Source organism: Onthophagus taurus, chromosome 1, assembly GCF_036711975.1.
Source record: "Onthophagus taurus isolate NC chromosome 1, IU_Otau_3.0, whole genome shotgun sequence".
NCBI classification, from domain to species: Eukaryota; Metazoa; Arthropoda; class Insecta; order Coleoptera; family Scarabaeidae; genus Onthophagus; species Onthophagus taurus.
The window spans coordinates 43,205,161-43,218,509 of record NC_091966.1 but is presented as its reverse complement, the minus strand read 5'-3'; the positions used below and the strand labels follow the sequence as shown (position 1 = coordinate 43,218,509).

Genomic DNA, 13,349 nt, shown 5'->3' with positions numbered 1-13,349 from the left:
TATTTGCAGTATCCAACACCTAAAAGAGATACTAATTCCTGTGAATGGTGGAGTACTAAGTACTAAGTACGGATTTTAAAAAATGGCCGGATATCGGATAATTGCCAGATATCCGTTCCACCACAAGTGCTCACTATTCTAATTATGTCGAGACAAGTGTTATATTTAGGGTTTTTTTTTGTCCATATTCATCAGAAAAAGTTATTTATCTTAAGTGTTATATTGTTGAATACTTAGAAGGTTTGGTGATTTTGCGATACTTGAATGAGAATTGATTGATGAATATTATGTTAGGAAAAAAATAAAATTAAAATTACCGTTCCGTAGCTGCACATAAAGCCAACGTCAATCCAAACAATTCATCAATTATCTCAAAACTATCAACTTTATTAAATAAATCTATTTCGCTCATCTCTCAACATCTTTCATAATGGTACGTATTAACGTTATTTTATCGGTCCAAAGACCAAATGAATTAAACAATTAATGATGATTCGTAGAAGGGGAAAGTTGTACTGAAGAAAGATGATTAGTCAACGACTTTTCGTGCATTTAACGTATTTTTTCAGGCACCCAAATATGCCAAAAAGAGTCTAAACGCTTTCTGAGTACTTTCAGAGATTGCCTGACGACACTAATAGATATCAAGAAGTCTCCGAAAATTTATCAATATTTCTCCTAGAACATCCAGATATTTCTAAGGATTCCTTAATTATTGAAAAGTGTTTAAACGCTTTTTGGCGTACTTTTGGAGATTCCCTGAGAACACCTGTAGATGTCAAAACATATCCAAAACGTTTCTATGAAATTCCAAAATGATCAGAAAGTGTCTAAACACATTCTGGATCACCTTAAATATTGCTTTGGAGTTCAACCAAGTCTGGGTAAAAAATCTCTTCTCCTTTAACTTAGAGGCAACAATCATAATAAATAGAACAGTCCTCATTTATTCAAAATACTCTAAATATAATTACATATTTAATATTTACGTTATCAAGTCACTTTAATATTCAAATATTAAATAATAATAAAAAAAGACTTGAAATGAATGTTTAATTCTGAATTAATAGTTATTTTCTGTTTAGACCTTCTTCCTAAACTAATATTTCCAAAATTCGTTGCTTGTTAAATCGCCCGGAAATGGGTTAATGTGTTTCAACAACCTATGACAATTTATTATGATGCGAATATTTCCATCTGCGCGACCACCCCGAAATGTGGTACCAAAGCCGTCGTTTGGCGCCGGCGCCACTATCGATTCGTAGAATTCGCGAAATTGTCTTCTAAGTGCGTCTACCCTCCGAGCAACAACTCAGCACACCCCCTTCATTGAATTCATCGTAAAAACGACGTTAACAGGTAGGTTAAAAAAATCATTTTTAAATTTCAATTTATATATTATAATTAATTAATTAGTTAAAAAGATATTAATCATTTATTTAATGTTAAAAAAAATTTTATTAAACAAAAATATATTATGTTTTATTGAATTAAAAAAAAAAAAGAATTCCAAAGCAACACGTTGTAGCAATCTATATGGTAATCTTGCGTGTTGTATCGGTTTAATACCCCTCAATTTATTCCGAATTGAATCAATAGCAACCGCCGCTTTCAACAATTTAATTGCATTTCAAAAAAAAAAAACATTTTTTTGAGTTAACTAAAAATCAATATTGGACGCAATTCCTTTCAAATATTTCGCGAATATTTTCGTTCTTTCTCAAGAGATGTTTCTACATAACAAAAGGAGAGAGGTGGGAGAGAAAACCGATTGACGTCACTGTTTCTCTTATCCCAAAAAAGGGTTGAAACACGCGATATTGACGTTTTTATTTTTTAATTTACTTTTATTCCTATTTATTCGTCCTGAATAACGTTTAACCCGGAAATAAGCTTCGCGAAATTAAATTAGCTTGTTTTGAGTTTAAAGGATTTAATTTATTAACGTTTTAGCGGGTTACCGAGTTGAAATATGAATAGAATGAGAATGGAATAAAATGAGGATGTGTAACAAGTGTTTTTGAGGTGGAGAAATTTTCGCCAATTGTTTGTAGAGCCGGGTTGGGATGTAAGAGTACGTGCTTGGCTTTCTCTATTCAATGAAACGACGTCCACGTCTAAGTAGACGTGAAAGGGATGGACTAGTTTTAAAATTACTTCTTGTTATGTTAAGTAAGGGTTGGGTTTTGGTTAATTTTAATTTTAAATAAAAAATGTTTGAACTTAACTGACCCTCAAAAAAAAACCTGCCACTATAAATTAGCCAAAACTACAAAGTTTTCTTTCTCGCGAATCGCGCATTTGATTTTGATGATTGTTTTTTTGATCGAAAGATTTTAATTTGGGCTGCTTTAACGGGCTGCAAGAATGATAAAAACTTTTCTTTCTCGAAATTTGTAATACCCTGTGGCGTGCAACTGCTACAGCAGATGGTGTTAACTGGAATCAAACGGTAGCCCAATCTTTTCTGAACATCTTGTTTTTTTATTCACTCTATTATCTCTATTACTAACGAAAATGCAGTGTTTTAAAGCGAACGCCTGTAAAAACAAGACAAACAAGCATAAAAAATCTAAGGCGGCGCGCTAGGTAGCGTATATCATTTGTTTCGAATAGTAAATTGACAGTTGTTAAAGACTTTTTTGTAATTCGCGACGGTAATGAAAGCTATAACAGTACTCAAACGGGTGCTGTAATGAGACTCCTTACACCATCCCATGCTGTAATGAGATTTTAGTAACATTTTATGGAACCAGTTCAAGTTGGTGACATTGAGTCATTAATTTTTCTAGTTGTCAATGTGACTATGTTTGTCTATGGATGTTTAAATACGTTCTTAGCATCGAATACAAGGTCCACAATGATGAGGACATTGAACTCTGAGCAATTTCTCTTATTTTCGGAGGTGTACAGGGTGGTTCAAATTCGATGTCCAAATAGGCTAACTCAAAAACTATAAGAGTTAGAAGAAAAGTAGCTGACATGTCATGATCTCGTTTTTCGAGAAACTGCTAATGCCGAAATCCTCATAGCGCTATCGTCTTTTGTTTTTCCGCTAGAGGCCAAAATTGAAAATATCGTAAAACCCGCAAATGTAATTATCTTGGTTATTATTATAGGTGGAGTATTATAACTAAGACATTATATGGACACTTTTTTACAGAGAATTTGATGACGTAGTCAAAAAAATTTTGTCGGTTTTAGATTTTGAGATATTATCACAATTTTCGTTTTTTTAAATGGAAACAACCACTGATTATTCGCTTAATACATTCGTTATTTTTTTCTGATTACAAAAATATAGGGTTTGATAGGTGTATTTGTTATTTGTAGCGCATCACGCACTCTTATTATTTTTATATAGAAACATCATGTTATATCACCATGGGTTGTTATATCAACATAATGTATTTTCCCATGGCGATTTTGTTATAGCCATAAAATAATAAATAAACTGCTAGACACAAAACATAAAACAGTCTACCAAATACTCCATTTTAATTTTTAATATTTTATTATATAATTAATTAATATAGAGTTACAAATAAATATACTCTATAATTGGTGACCCCGACTATTTTCAAAAAAGAAAATATATAATAATAACCATATAATAAATCTATAATAAACACCAATCGAAGAAGAATTAGAAGAAGACGAAATATACACATGGAATAAAAACGACAAGAAGAAATTTACCAGAAATACGGAATAAAGAAATCTACTACAAGAAGAAATCTGCGTTTCATAAAAGAAAAATCTACCTAAGAAAAATAAGAGAAGAAGAAACCTACTATTACAACTAATCATCATAATAACTGATTTTTGGGTGAGTGACAATTGTTTCTATTCCTCATAAGTCAGACATTATATTCTTCAAATTTTCAATCATTGATTCTTCGATACTAAACAAGGTTTCATTCAAAATGCCCGATAATAACGTTGGTGATACACAAAATTTTTCCGAAAATTTTTCTGCAGTGCGACTTCCACCTTTTTGGGTATCAAAACCTGAAATCTGGTTTACTCAGGTGGAAGCAAAATTTTCAATTTGTAATGTGCAGAATGACAAAGCTAAATACAATCTGGTGATTTCTAATTTACCGTTAGAAATCATTTCATCAGTTATTGATGTGATTAATAACCCACCAGACACAAACTTATATCCTTTTCTTAAAAAAACTTTAATTGATAGACTATCACAAAGTGAGGAGAAACGTCTGGATGATCTCCTGTCGGGTTCAGAGATGGGAAATCAAAAACCATCTGAATTCTTCCGAGGTATGATGGTTACTGCAGGTGGTTCTCAAGTTGTAAGTCAAGACTTACTTTTAAAACTTTGGAAGAGGAGGCTTCCACACACAATTTCAGTTGCCTTACTGGCCTCTGGAAAAAGTGATCCACTTGAATTACTAACGATGGCAGATAAAATTTGGGATTCTTTAAATTCCGGTCCTTATTCATCATTAAAAGTTTCAGAAATTACGCCTGCCCAAAATTCACATTCGACGCATGATTTTCCTTTATTAAAAGCCATCAGTGATTTAACTTCAACTTGTCAAACTTGGTTGCAAACTGTAACACAACAACACACATCTATTACATCTATTCAAAATAAAATAAATAACTTACAACAGAGTGTTGAAGATATAAATTCTTTACAACGTCAGTGTTGTTCACATTGTCGTTACAATGACAATTCTTCATTTCGTTCGCGCAATCGTACTCCTTCTCGAGAACGTTCAAACATTTGCAAATTTCATAGCAGATATGGTACCAAAGCTTATAGTTGTGAAGGTACTTGGTGTAAATTCCATAATTTAATAAAAAATAAACCAACTACATCCTATTCAAATTCAAAAAAACTAATTAAAGTTTCGATAGAAAAATCCTCACCTTCTTCAAAATCAATTAACCAAATATCTTCCAGACTTTTTGTATATGATAATAAAAATAACCTGCGATTTTTGATTGACACCGGAGCTGACATTTCTGTCATTCCAAATAAATTTTATCCCTTAAATCAAAAAGACTCACAGTCCATACTTACTGCGGCTAACGGTTCTGTAATCGATACTTATGGTAAAAAATTACTAACCGTCTCTTTAAATTTACGAAGAAATTTTCCTTTCGTTTTCACTATTGCGAATGTTACAAAACCAATTATTGGAGCTGATTTCCTCAATAAATTCGCCATTTTAGTTGATATAAAAAATCGACAATTGATTGACTCAAAGACCACTTTATCTACTTATGGCACGTTAGCCAACTCAGAAATTTCTTCCCCTAAATTATTTTCTATCGAAACTGAATTTACAAATCTTTTAAAATCCTTTCCAAATTTAACCACTATTCCAGATTTTAATTTACCTGTTAAACATAATGTTAAACATTATATTATAACCGATTCACATCTTCCATTTTGTAGGCCGAGACGACTTGACAAAACTAAATTTGCAATCGCCAAAAGAGAATTCAATGATATGGTAGAACTCGGTATTTGTAGATCATCTTCTTCTTCTGTTGCTTCACCCTTACACATGGTACCTAAAAAAGATTGTCAAGACTGGCGTCCTTGTGGCGACTATCGTCAGTTAAATTTAGTAACGGTACCAGACAGATACCCATTACCTCATTTGCAAGATTTTAATTTGAACCTTCATGGTTGCACAATTTTTTCAAAAATCGATCTTGTACGAGCGTATCACCAGATACCAGTAGCAGAAGAAGATATCTACAAAACTGAGTTCTCTAGAATGCCATTTGGGTTAAAAAACGCAGCCCAAACGTTTCAACGATTTATAAATGAAGTAACTTCCGGTTTAAGTTTCATTTTTGTCTACCTGGATGATAGACAATCCTTATTGCTAGTAAAGACAAAAATGAACATTTAATTCACCTTCGACAACTTTTTGAAAGATTAGACAGTTTTGGAATCAACATTAAACCGTCTAAATGTGTTTTTGGAGTAAGTTCAATAGATTTTTTAAGCCATCATATATCTTCCAAAGGGTCTCGTCCAACTCAATCAAAAATTGAAGCAATAAATAATTTTCCTCAACCTCAAAATCTGAAAGAACTCCAAAGATTTCTTGGAATGATCAATTTCTATCACAGATTTGTACCCAATTTTTCTGAAATTCTTGGACCCTTGCATTCTCTTTCGACCACACTTTGCAAAAATAATCAGAAGCAAATTACTGTGTGGACAGACGAGCACACCAACTCTTTTTCACGTGCTAAAGATCTATTATCTCAATCCGTATATATCGCGCATCCAAATCCTTCAGCCAATTTGACATTAACAACAGATGCCTCTAATACAGGTATGGGTGCAGTTCTGTCTCAGGCTATTAATAATACGACCCAACCCGTTGCTTTCTTTTCAAAAAAGTTATCACCTAGTCAAATAAATTACTCAACTTTTGATAGGGAACTTTTAGCTATTTATTCATCTATTAAATATTTCAAACATTTTTTATACGGCAACCAATTTACAATTTACACTGATCACAAACCGTTAGTTAATTCCATTCATTCCAAATCAGATAAAACACCAAGACAAACACGTTATCTTCATTATATATCTCAATTCACTTCAGACATCAGGTATATTAAAGGCGATTCTAACATTATTGCAGACACAATGTCACGCATTAATATAGAATCCCTCAATTTTCCTTATCCTGATTTAAAAGAGATTAAACATGCTCAATCTACAGATCTTCAGTTACAACATCTCTTACAAGCCCAATCGCGAGGTAATACTAATTTTACACTCGTTGAAGAAAAATCAGTTTTTCCTGATATAACTCTTTGGTGTGATGTCTCAACATCCATTCCTAAAATTTATATTCCCGAAAAATTTCGCAAACAAATTTTCCAAAAATTTCACAATGTTTCACATCTTGGTATACGTGCAACTCGTCATTTATTAAAGATGCGTTTCTTTTGGCCCCACATGAGTAAAGACATTTATCTTTGGACTAGATCATGTATACCATGTCAAAAAACTAAAATTAATAAATATACAAAATCTCCTATAAAGCATATAAAGGTTCCACAAGGAAGATTTCAACATATACATATAGATCTTGTTGGACCTCTTACTCCTTCTTCTGGTTATTCATATATTTTAACTGTTATTGAACGTTTTACTCGATGGCCAGAAGCTTTTCCGGTTATAGACACTTCAGCAAGCACCATAGCAAATACACTTTTTCAGAATTACTTTTCACGATTTGGTATTCCGCACACAATTACTCATGACAAAGGGCGAAAATTTGAATGTCAACTTTTTTCAAAATTTGCCATGTTAATTGGTGCTACACAAATTAGTACTTCTGCTTATCATCCGCAAAGCAATGGAATTTTGGAGAGATTTCATCGTACACTCAAAAATTCCATTGTTGCACGTGGTAGTAGCAACAGGTGGTTTCACGATCTTCCAATAATTTTATTAGGACTCAGATCGTCTTTAAAAGAAGATCTGGGATGTTCTTCTGCTGAACTTGTGTTTGGACAACCGCTTCGTCTTCCAGGCGAATTCTTTCTTAAGTCAAACTCTTCGATAGACACAGATCAACTTCTTATTAGCCTGCGTGAATCTTTTGCAAACTTGAGACCAACTCAGACTAACTTTCATTCAAAATTAAAACCTTTCATACACAAAGAATTGTTTAAATCAAATTTTGTTTTTGTTAAAATTCAAGGAATAAAAAATTCTTTATCGTCCAGATTTGAAGGTCCTTTCAAAGTTATTAAGAGAATGGATAAATACTTTGTTATTCTAAAGAATAATCGCCACACTTCAATACATATTGATCATTTACAACCAGCATTCTTGTTGAATGAAACCTTGCATGATATTAATACTGTTAAAGAAAATCCTAAAAAAGTAAAATTTTCCTTTTTATAATTTAAACAAATACTTATTATTTCAACGTATATAATGTCTTTCTTGTGCAGACTAAAGACAATTGTTACCACCCCCTATGGATTTCCTTTCCTTCTTCGTTCTTTTTATTTCTATGTTTGAAACATCGTCATTACTTTAAATTTTTAATTTTTATCGAAGGGGGGAATAATTGTAGCGCATCACGCACTCTTATTATTTTTATATAGAAACATCATGTTATATCACCATGGGTTGTTATATCAACATAATGTATTTTCCCATGGCGATTTTGTTATAGTCATAAAATAATAAATAAACTGGTAGACACAAAACATAAAACAGTCTACCAAATACTCCATTTTAATTTTTAATATTTTATTATATAATTAATTAATATAGAGTTACAAATAAATATACTCTATATTATTGTTTTAGAATAAAACTAAAAATAAACTTTTCTTTTAGTGTCGTCGAAGAAATTAAATTTACAGTTTCCTGTAAATTATAACTAAAAATTAAAAAACATATTTTTGATATTTGAAACAAATATATTTGTTGAACTGTTTAATTTATATATGTTTTACACAAAAGTTGGAATAGATTGCATTATTTCACATTTTTTATTACGATTTAATATTTTTAAACGACTTAATAAATTATCGATAGATGGCGCTCATATGTTTATATTCAAAAAGTGTCAAAGATTTTCTGAAGTGTCACTTTAAAAATCCTGTTTTTAAGATCAATTACGAAAATTTTGAAAAGTTTGACATGTTAGAATGTTATTTGTTTTTAAATACCAGAAGTTAGATTCGTATTTAATTATTAACTTTTTAGATTTTACCTACCGTCCCGTAACTTACAGGAAACTGTAAATTTAATTTCCTCGACGACACTAGATGGAAATTTTATAAAAAAAGTTTATTTTTAGCTTTATTCTGAAACAATAAGAAATAGACCCGTCGAACCTTATATTTTTGTAATCAGAATAAAAATAACGAATTTAATAAGCAAATAATCAATGGTTGTTTCTATTTAAAAAAACGAAAATTCTTATGATATCTCAAAATCTAAAACCGAAACATTTTTTTTTAGTATGTCATGAAATTCTCTGTAAAAAAGTGTCCATATAATGTCGTAGTTATAATACTCCACCTATAATAATAACCAAGATAATTGCACTTATTGGTTTTACGATATTTTCAATTTTGGCCTCTAGCGGAAAAACAAAAGACGATAGCGCTATGAAGTTTTCGGCATTAGCAGTTTCTCGAAAAACGAGATCATGACATGTCAGCTACTTTTCTTCTAACTCTTATAGTTTTCGAGTTAGCCTATTCGAACATTTTTGTCAGGTAAATACATTTTGTGTTTTGACAGTTTCTAATTGTCAATTCAAATTTCTATTTTCAAGTGTTACGGTGTTACCAACTGCTACATACCTATTTTCCTACTTTGTCAAAATTGAATCTATTTTTGAGAAAAAAAAGGACAGAAACGCGAATTACAAAAAATAGCATAAAAAACACGTTTAATAAGACTTAAAACACTCATTCACTTGAATTCGTGCTTTTCAAACGTGTCTTACGAAACTTGTTTTTTAATATTCTATTACAGTCTTTTAACATAATAGCAATCCCGTTGTCAGTAACTGATGTTGCGCGTATTATTACTTTAATTGAGGATGGCAAAAGTCAGCAATACGTTGCCCATACGTTAGGTATACCCCGAACAACAGTTCAGGAATGGAACAAAGGGGTAAGTTGCTCTTCACTAACGAATTCCGATTTTGTCTCCGATCACCTGATGGTCGAGAATGAGTGTGGTTCCAGTTAACACCCTCTGCTGTAGGAGCTGCACCCCACAGGGTATTACAAATTTCGAGAAAAAAAGGTTTTCTCATTCTTGCACCCCGTATATGTTCAAATTAATATCCGAATAAAAATTTCTATCGCAGGATTATTACAGAAGAAACAACCTTTCGATCAAAAAAAGAATCATCAAAATCGAATGAGTGGTTCGCGAGTAAGCCAGCTTTGAAATTGTGGCTACATTTTAGTGGCCGGTTTTTTTTGCCGGTCAGTATATTTTTCTAAACATAGTTTGACCTGAATTTCAACTTTGTTGTGTTCAAGGATATCAGTTCGGTTTTTTTCAATTGTATGGGGTAGAATAATAGGAGAAAACAACAATCGCTTCCTATAAACATTGCTTTTGTAGTTAGAAAACGCTGAAACTGATTCCCATTTATGAGTACTTGATTTTATTGGTATATAAAAGACGTTGAAAATCTTCTAGATCTTAATAAAACTGGTTTCAGCATTTTTCTGAATATGCCACTACACTTTATTGAATACATTATGTCGTCGGAGAAGCATGTTGGAATGACAGTTTCATAGTTAGCTGTAGTTTCCAAGAACTTTGTTAACTATAACTTTAAAACTTTCCCATGTCGCTTTTTGTTCTTGACCGAGCAGCTATTAATATTTTAAATTCTTTACTTTGTCTTCTACTTTTGAGAGTTTAAGATAATTCTAATACAACGGAAATGAATCCTTGGCATTAAGGCAAAAATTATTTGGGGGATAAAATCATGCGTCCTATACTAGATGATGGGTTTGCGGTGCAAGCTGTGTGTCTTGAAACAGCTGTGCTAGTAGTTGAGAGAAGCTCCGACATCAAACACCAATGAACAACATGCCACTTTGCTTCTTGTCTGTGTTAAATGGAAGGCTTGGTGTTATGTAGTTTTCGTGATAACACTGTGTTCGTAGATACCTTTTATCTTCGGCAACATATCCATTTAATTCAACAATTTTTGTCTATCAACTTCAAAAATTCATAAAAAATCGATTTATTTATGAATTGATTCGAATCTTATTGAGTAGATAAAAGAAAGCTTTCCCTATTTAATGGTCCAAACCGTTTTTGAAAATATTTCTTAGTTTTTGAGATAAAAATGTTTTAATTTACCAAAATAATTACTTAATAATTGATGAAAGTTTTGTTTCAAAAAATTCTATAAAATTAATTTGTTAATAAATTTTTTCAATTTTCTACTCAAAAATTAATCCTCTTTTTAGTGAAAGCGACCGTTTTCAAAAATTCCTTTTGGTTCTTAAAAAAAAAATGCTTAAAGTTCAATCTCGATTTTTAATTCAACAATTTTTCTCTTTCAACTTTAAAAATTCATATAAAATCGATTTATTTATGAATTGATTTGAAACTTATTGAGTAGATAAAAGAAAGCTTTCCCTATTTACCGGTCAAATCCGTTTTTGAAAATATTTCTTCGTTTTTGAGATAAAAATGTTTTAATTTACCAAAATTATTACTTAATAATTGATGAAGGTTTTGTTTCAAAAAATGATATAAAATCAATTTGTTAATATATTTTTTTAATTTTTTCAATTTTTAACACAAAAATTAATCCTCTTTTTAATGAAAGCGACCGTTTTTGAAAATTCCCTTCGGTTCTTGAGAAAAAATTTTTTAAAATTCATTCCCGATTTTTAATTCATTAATGTTTCTTATTCAACTTTAAAAATTCATATATAATCGATTTATTTATGAATCAATTCGAATCTTTTTGAGTAGATAAAAGAAAGTTTTCCCTATTTAGTGGTCCAAACCGTTTTTAAAAATATTTCTTAGTTTTTGAGATAACAATGTTTTAATTCACCAAAATTATTACTTAATAATTGATGAAGGTTTTATTTCAAAAAATCATATAAAATCAATTTCTTATTAAATTTTTTTAATTTTCTCAATTTTTAACTCAAAAATTAATCCTCTTTTTAATGAAAGCGACCGTTTTTGAAAATTCCCTTCGGTTCTTGAGAAAAAATTTTTTAAAATTCATTCCCGATTTTTAATTCATTAATGTTTCTTATTCAACTTTAAAAATTCATATATAATCGATTTATTTATGAATCAATTCGAATCTTTTTGAGTAGATAAAAGAAAGTTTTCCCTATTTAGTGGTCCAAACCGTTTTTAAAAATATTTCTTAGTTTTTGAGATAACAATGTTTTAATTCACCAAAATTATTACTTAATAATTGATGAAGGTTTTATTTCAAAAAATCATATAAAATCAATTTCTTATTAAATTTTTTTAATTTTCTCAATTTTTAACTCAAAAATTAATCCTCTTTTTAATGAAAGCGACCGTTTTTGAAAATTCCCTTCGGTTCTTGAGAAAAAATTTTTTAAAATTCATTCCCGATTTTTAATTCATTAATGTTTCTTATTCAACTTTAAAAATTCATATATAATCGATTTATTTATGAATCAATTCGAATCTTTTTGAGTAGATAAAAGAAAGTTTTCCCTATTTAGTGGTCCAAACCGTTTTTAAAAATATTTCTTAGTTTTTGAGATAAAAATGTTTTAATTTACCAAAATAATTACTTAATAATTGATGAAAGTTTTGTTTCAAAAAATTCTATAAAATTAATTTGTTAATAAATTTTTTCAATTTTCTACTCAAAAATTAATCCTCTTTTTAGTGAAAGCGACCGTTTTCAAAAATTCCTTTTGGTTCTTGAAAAAAAAATGCTTAAAGTTCAATCTCGATTTTTAATTCAACAATTTTTCTCTTTCAACTTTAAAAATTCATATAAAATCGATTTATTTATGAATTGATTTGAAACTTATTGAGTAGATAAAAGAAAGCTTTCCCTATTTACCGGTCAAATCCGTTTTTGAAAATATTTCTTCGTTTTTGAGATAAAAATGTTTTAATTTACCAAAATTATTACTTAATAATTGATGAAGGTTTTGTTTCAAAAAATGATATAAAATCAATTTGTTAATATATTTTTTTAATTTTTTCAATTTTTAACACAAAAATTAATCCTCTTTTTAATGAAAGCGACCGTTTTTGAAAATTCCCTTCGGTTCTTGAGAAAAAATTTTTTAAAATTCATTCCCGATTTTTAATTCATTAATGTTTCTTATTCAACTTTAAAAATTCATATATAATCGATTTATTTATGAATCAATTCGAATCTTTTTGAGTAGATAAAAGAAAGTTTTCCCTATTTAGTGGTCCAAACCGTTTTTAAAAATATTTCTTAGTTTTTGAGATAACAATGTTTTAATTCACCAAAATTATTACTTAATAATTGATGAAGGTTTTATTTCAAAAAATCATATAAAATCAATTTCTTATTAAATTTTTTTAATTTTCTCAATTTTTAACTCAAAAATTAATCCTCTTTTTAATGAAAACAACTGTCTTTAAAATTTCCTTTTGGATCTTGAGAAAAAGATTCTTAAAGTTCCATCCCGATTTTTAATTCAACAATTTTTCTCTTTCAACTTTAAAAATTCATATAAAATCGATTTATTTATGAATTGATTCGAAACTTATTGAGTAGATAAAAAAAAGCTTTCCCTATTTACCGGTCAAATCCGTTTTTGAAAATATCTCTTCGTTTTAGAGATAA

At 29.9% G+C, this 13,349-nt stretch overlaps 1 protein-coding gene across 1 annotated transcript in view; it reads left to right on the top strand.

Moving 5' to 3' along the window:
• The first annotated feature begins 1,283 nt into the window (after positions 1-1,283).
• LOC111422335 (sodium-dependent neutral amino acid transporter B(0)AT3) overlaps positions 1,284-13,349 on the top strand; it is a 39,543-nt gene continuing 27,477 nt past the window's right edge. The window contains exon 1 of the mRNA XM_023055543.2: positions 1,284-1,359. The gene's annotated coding sequence lies outside the window, so the exon portion shown is untranslated. The remainder of the gene's footprint in view (positions 1,360-13,349) is intronic.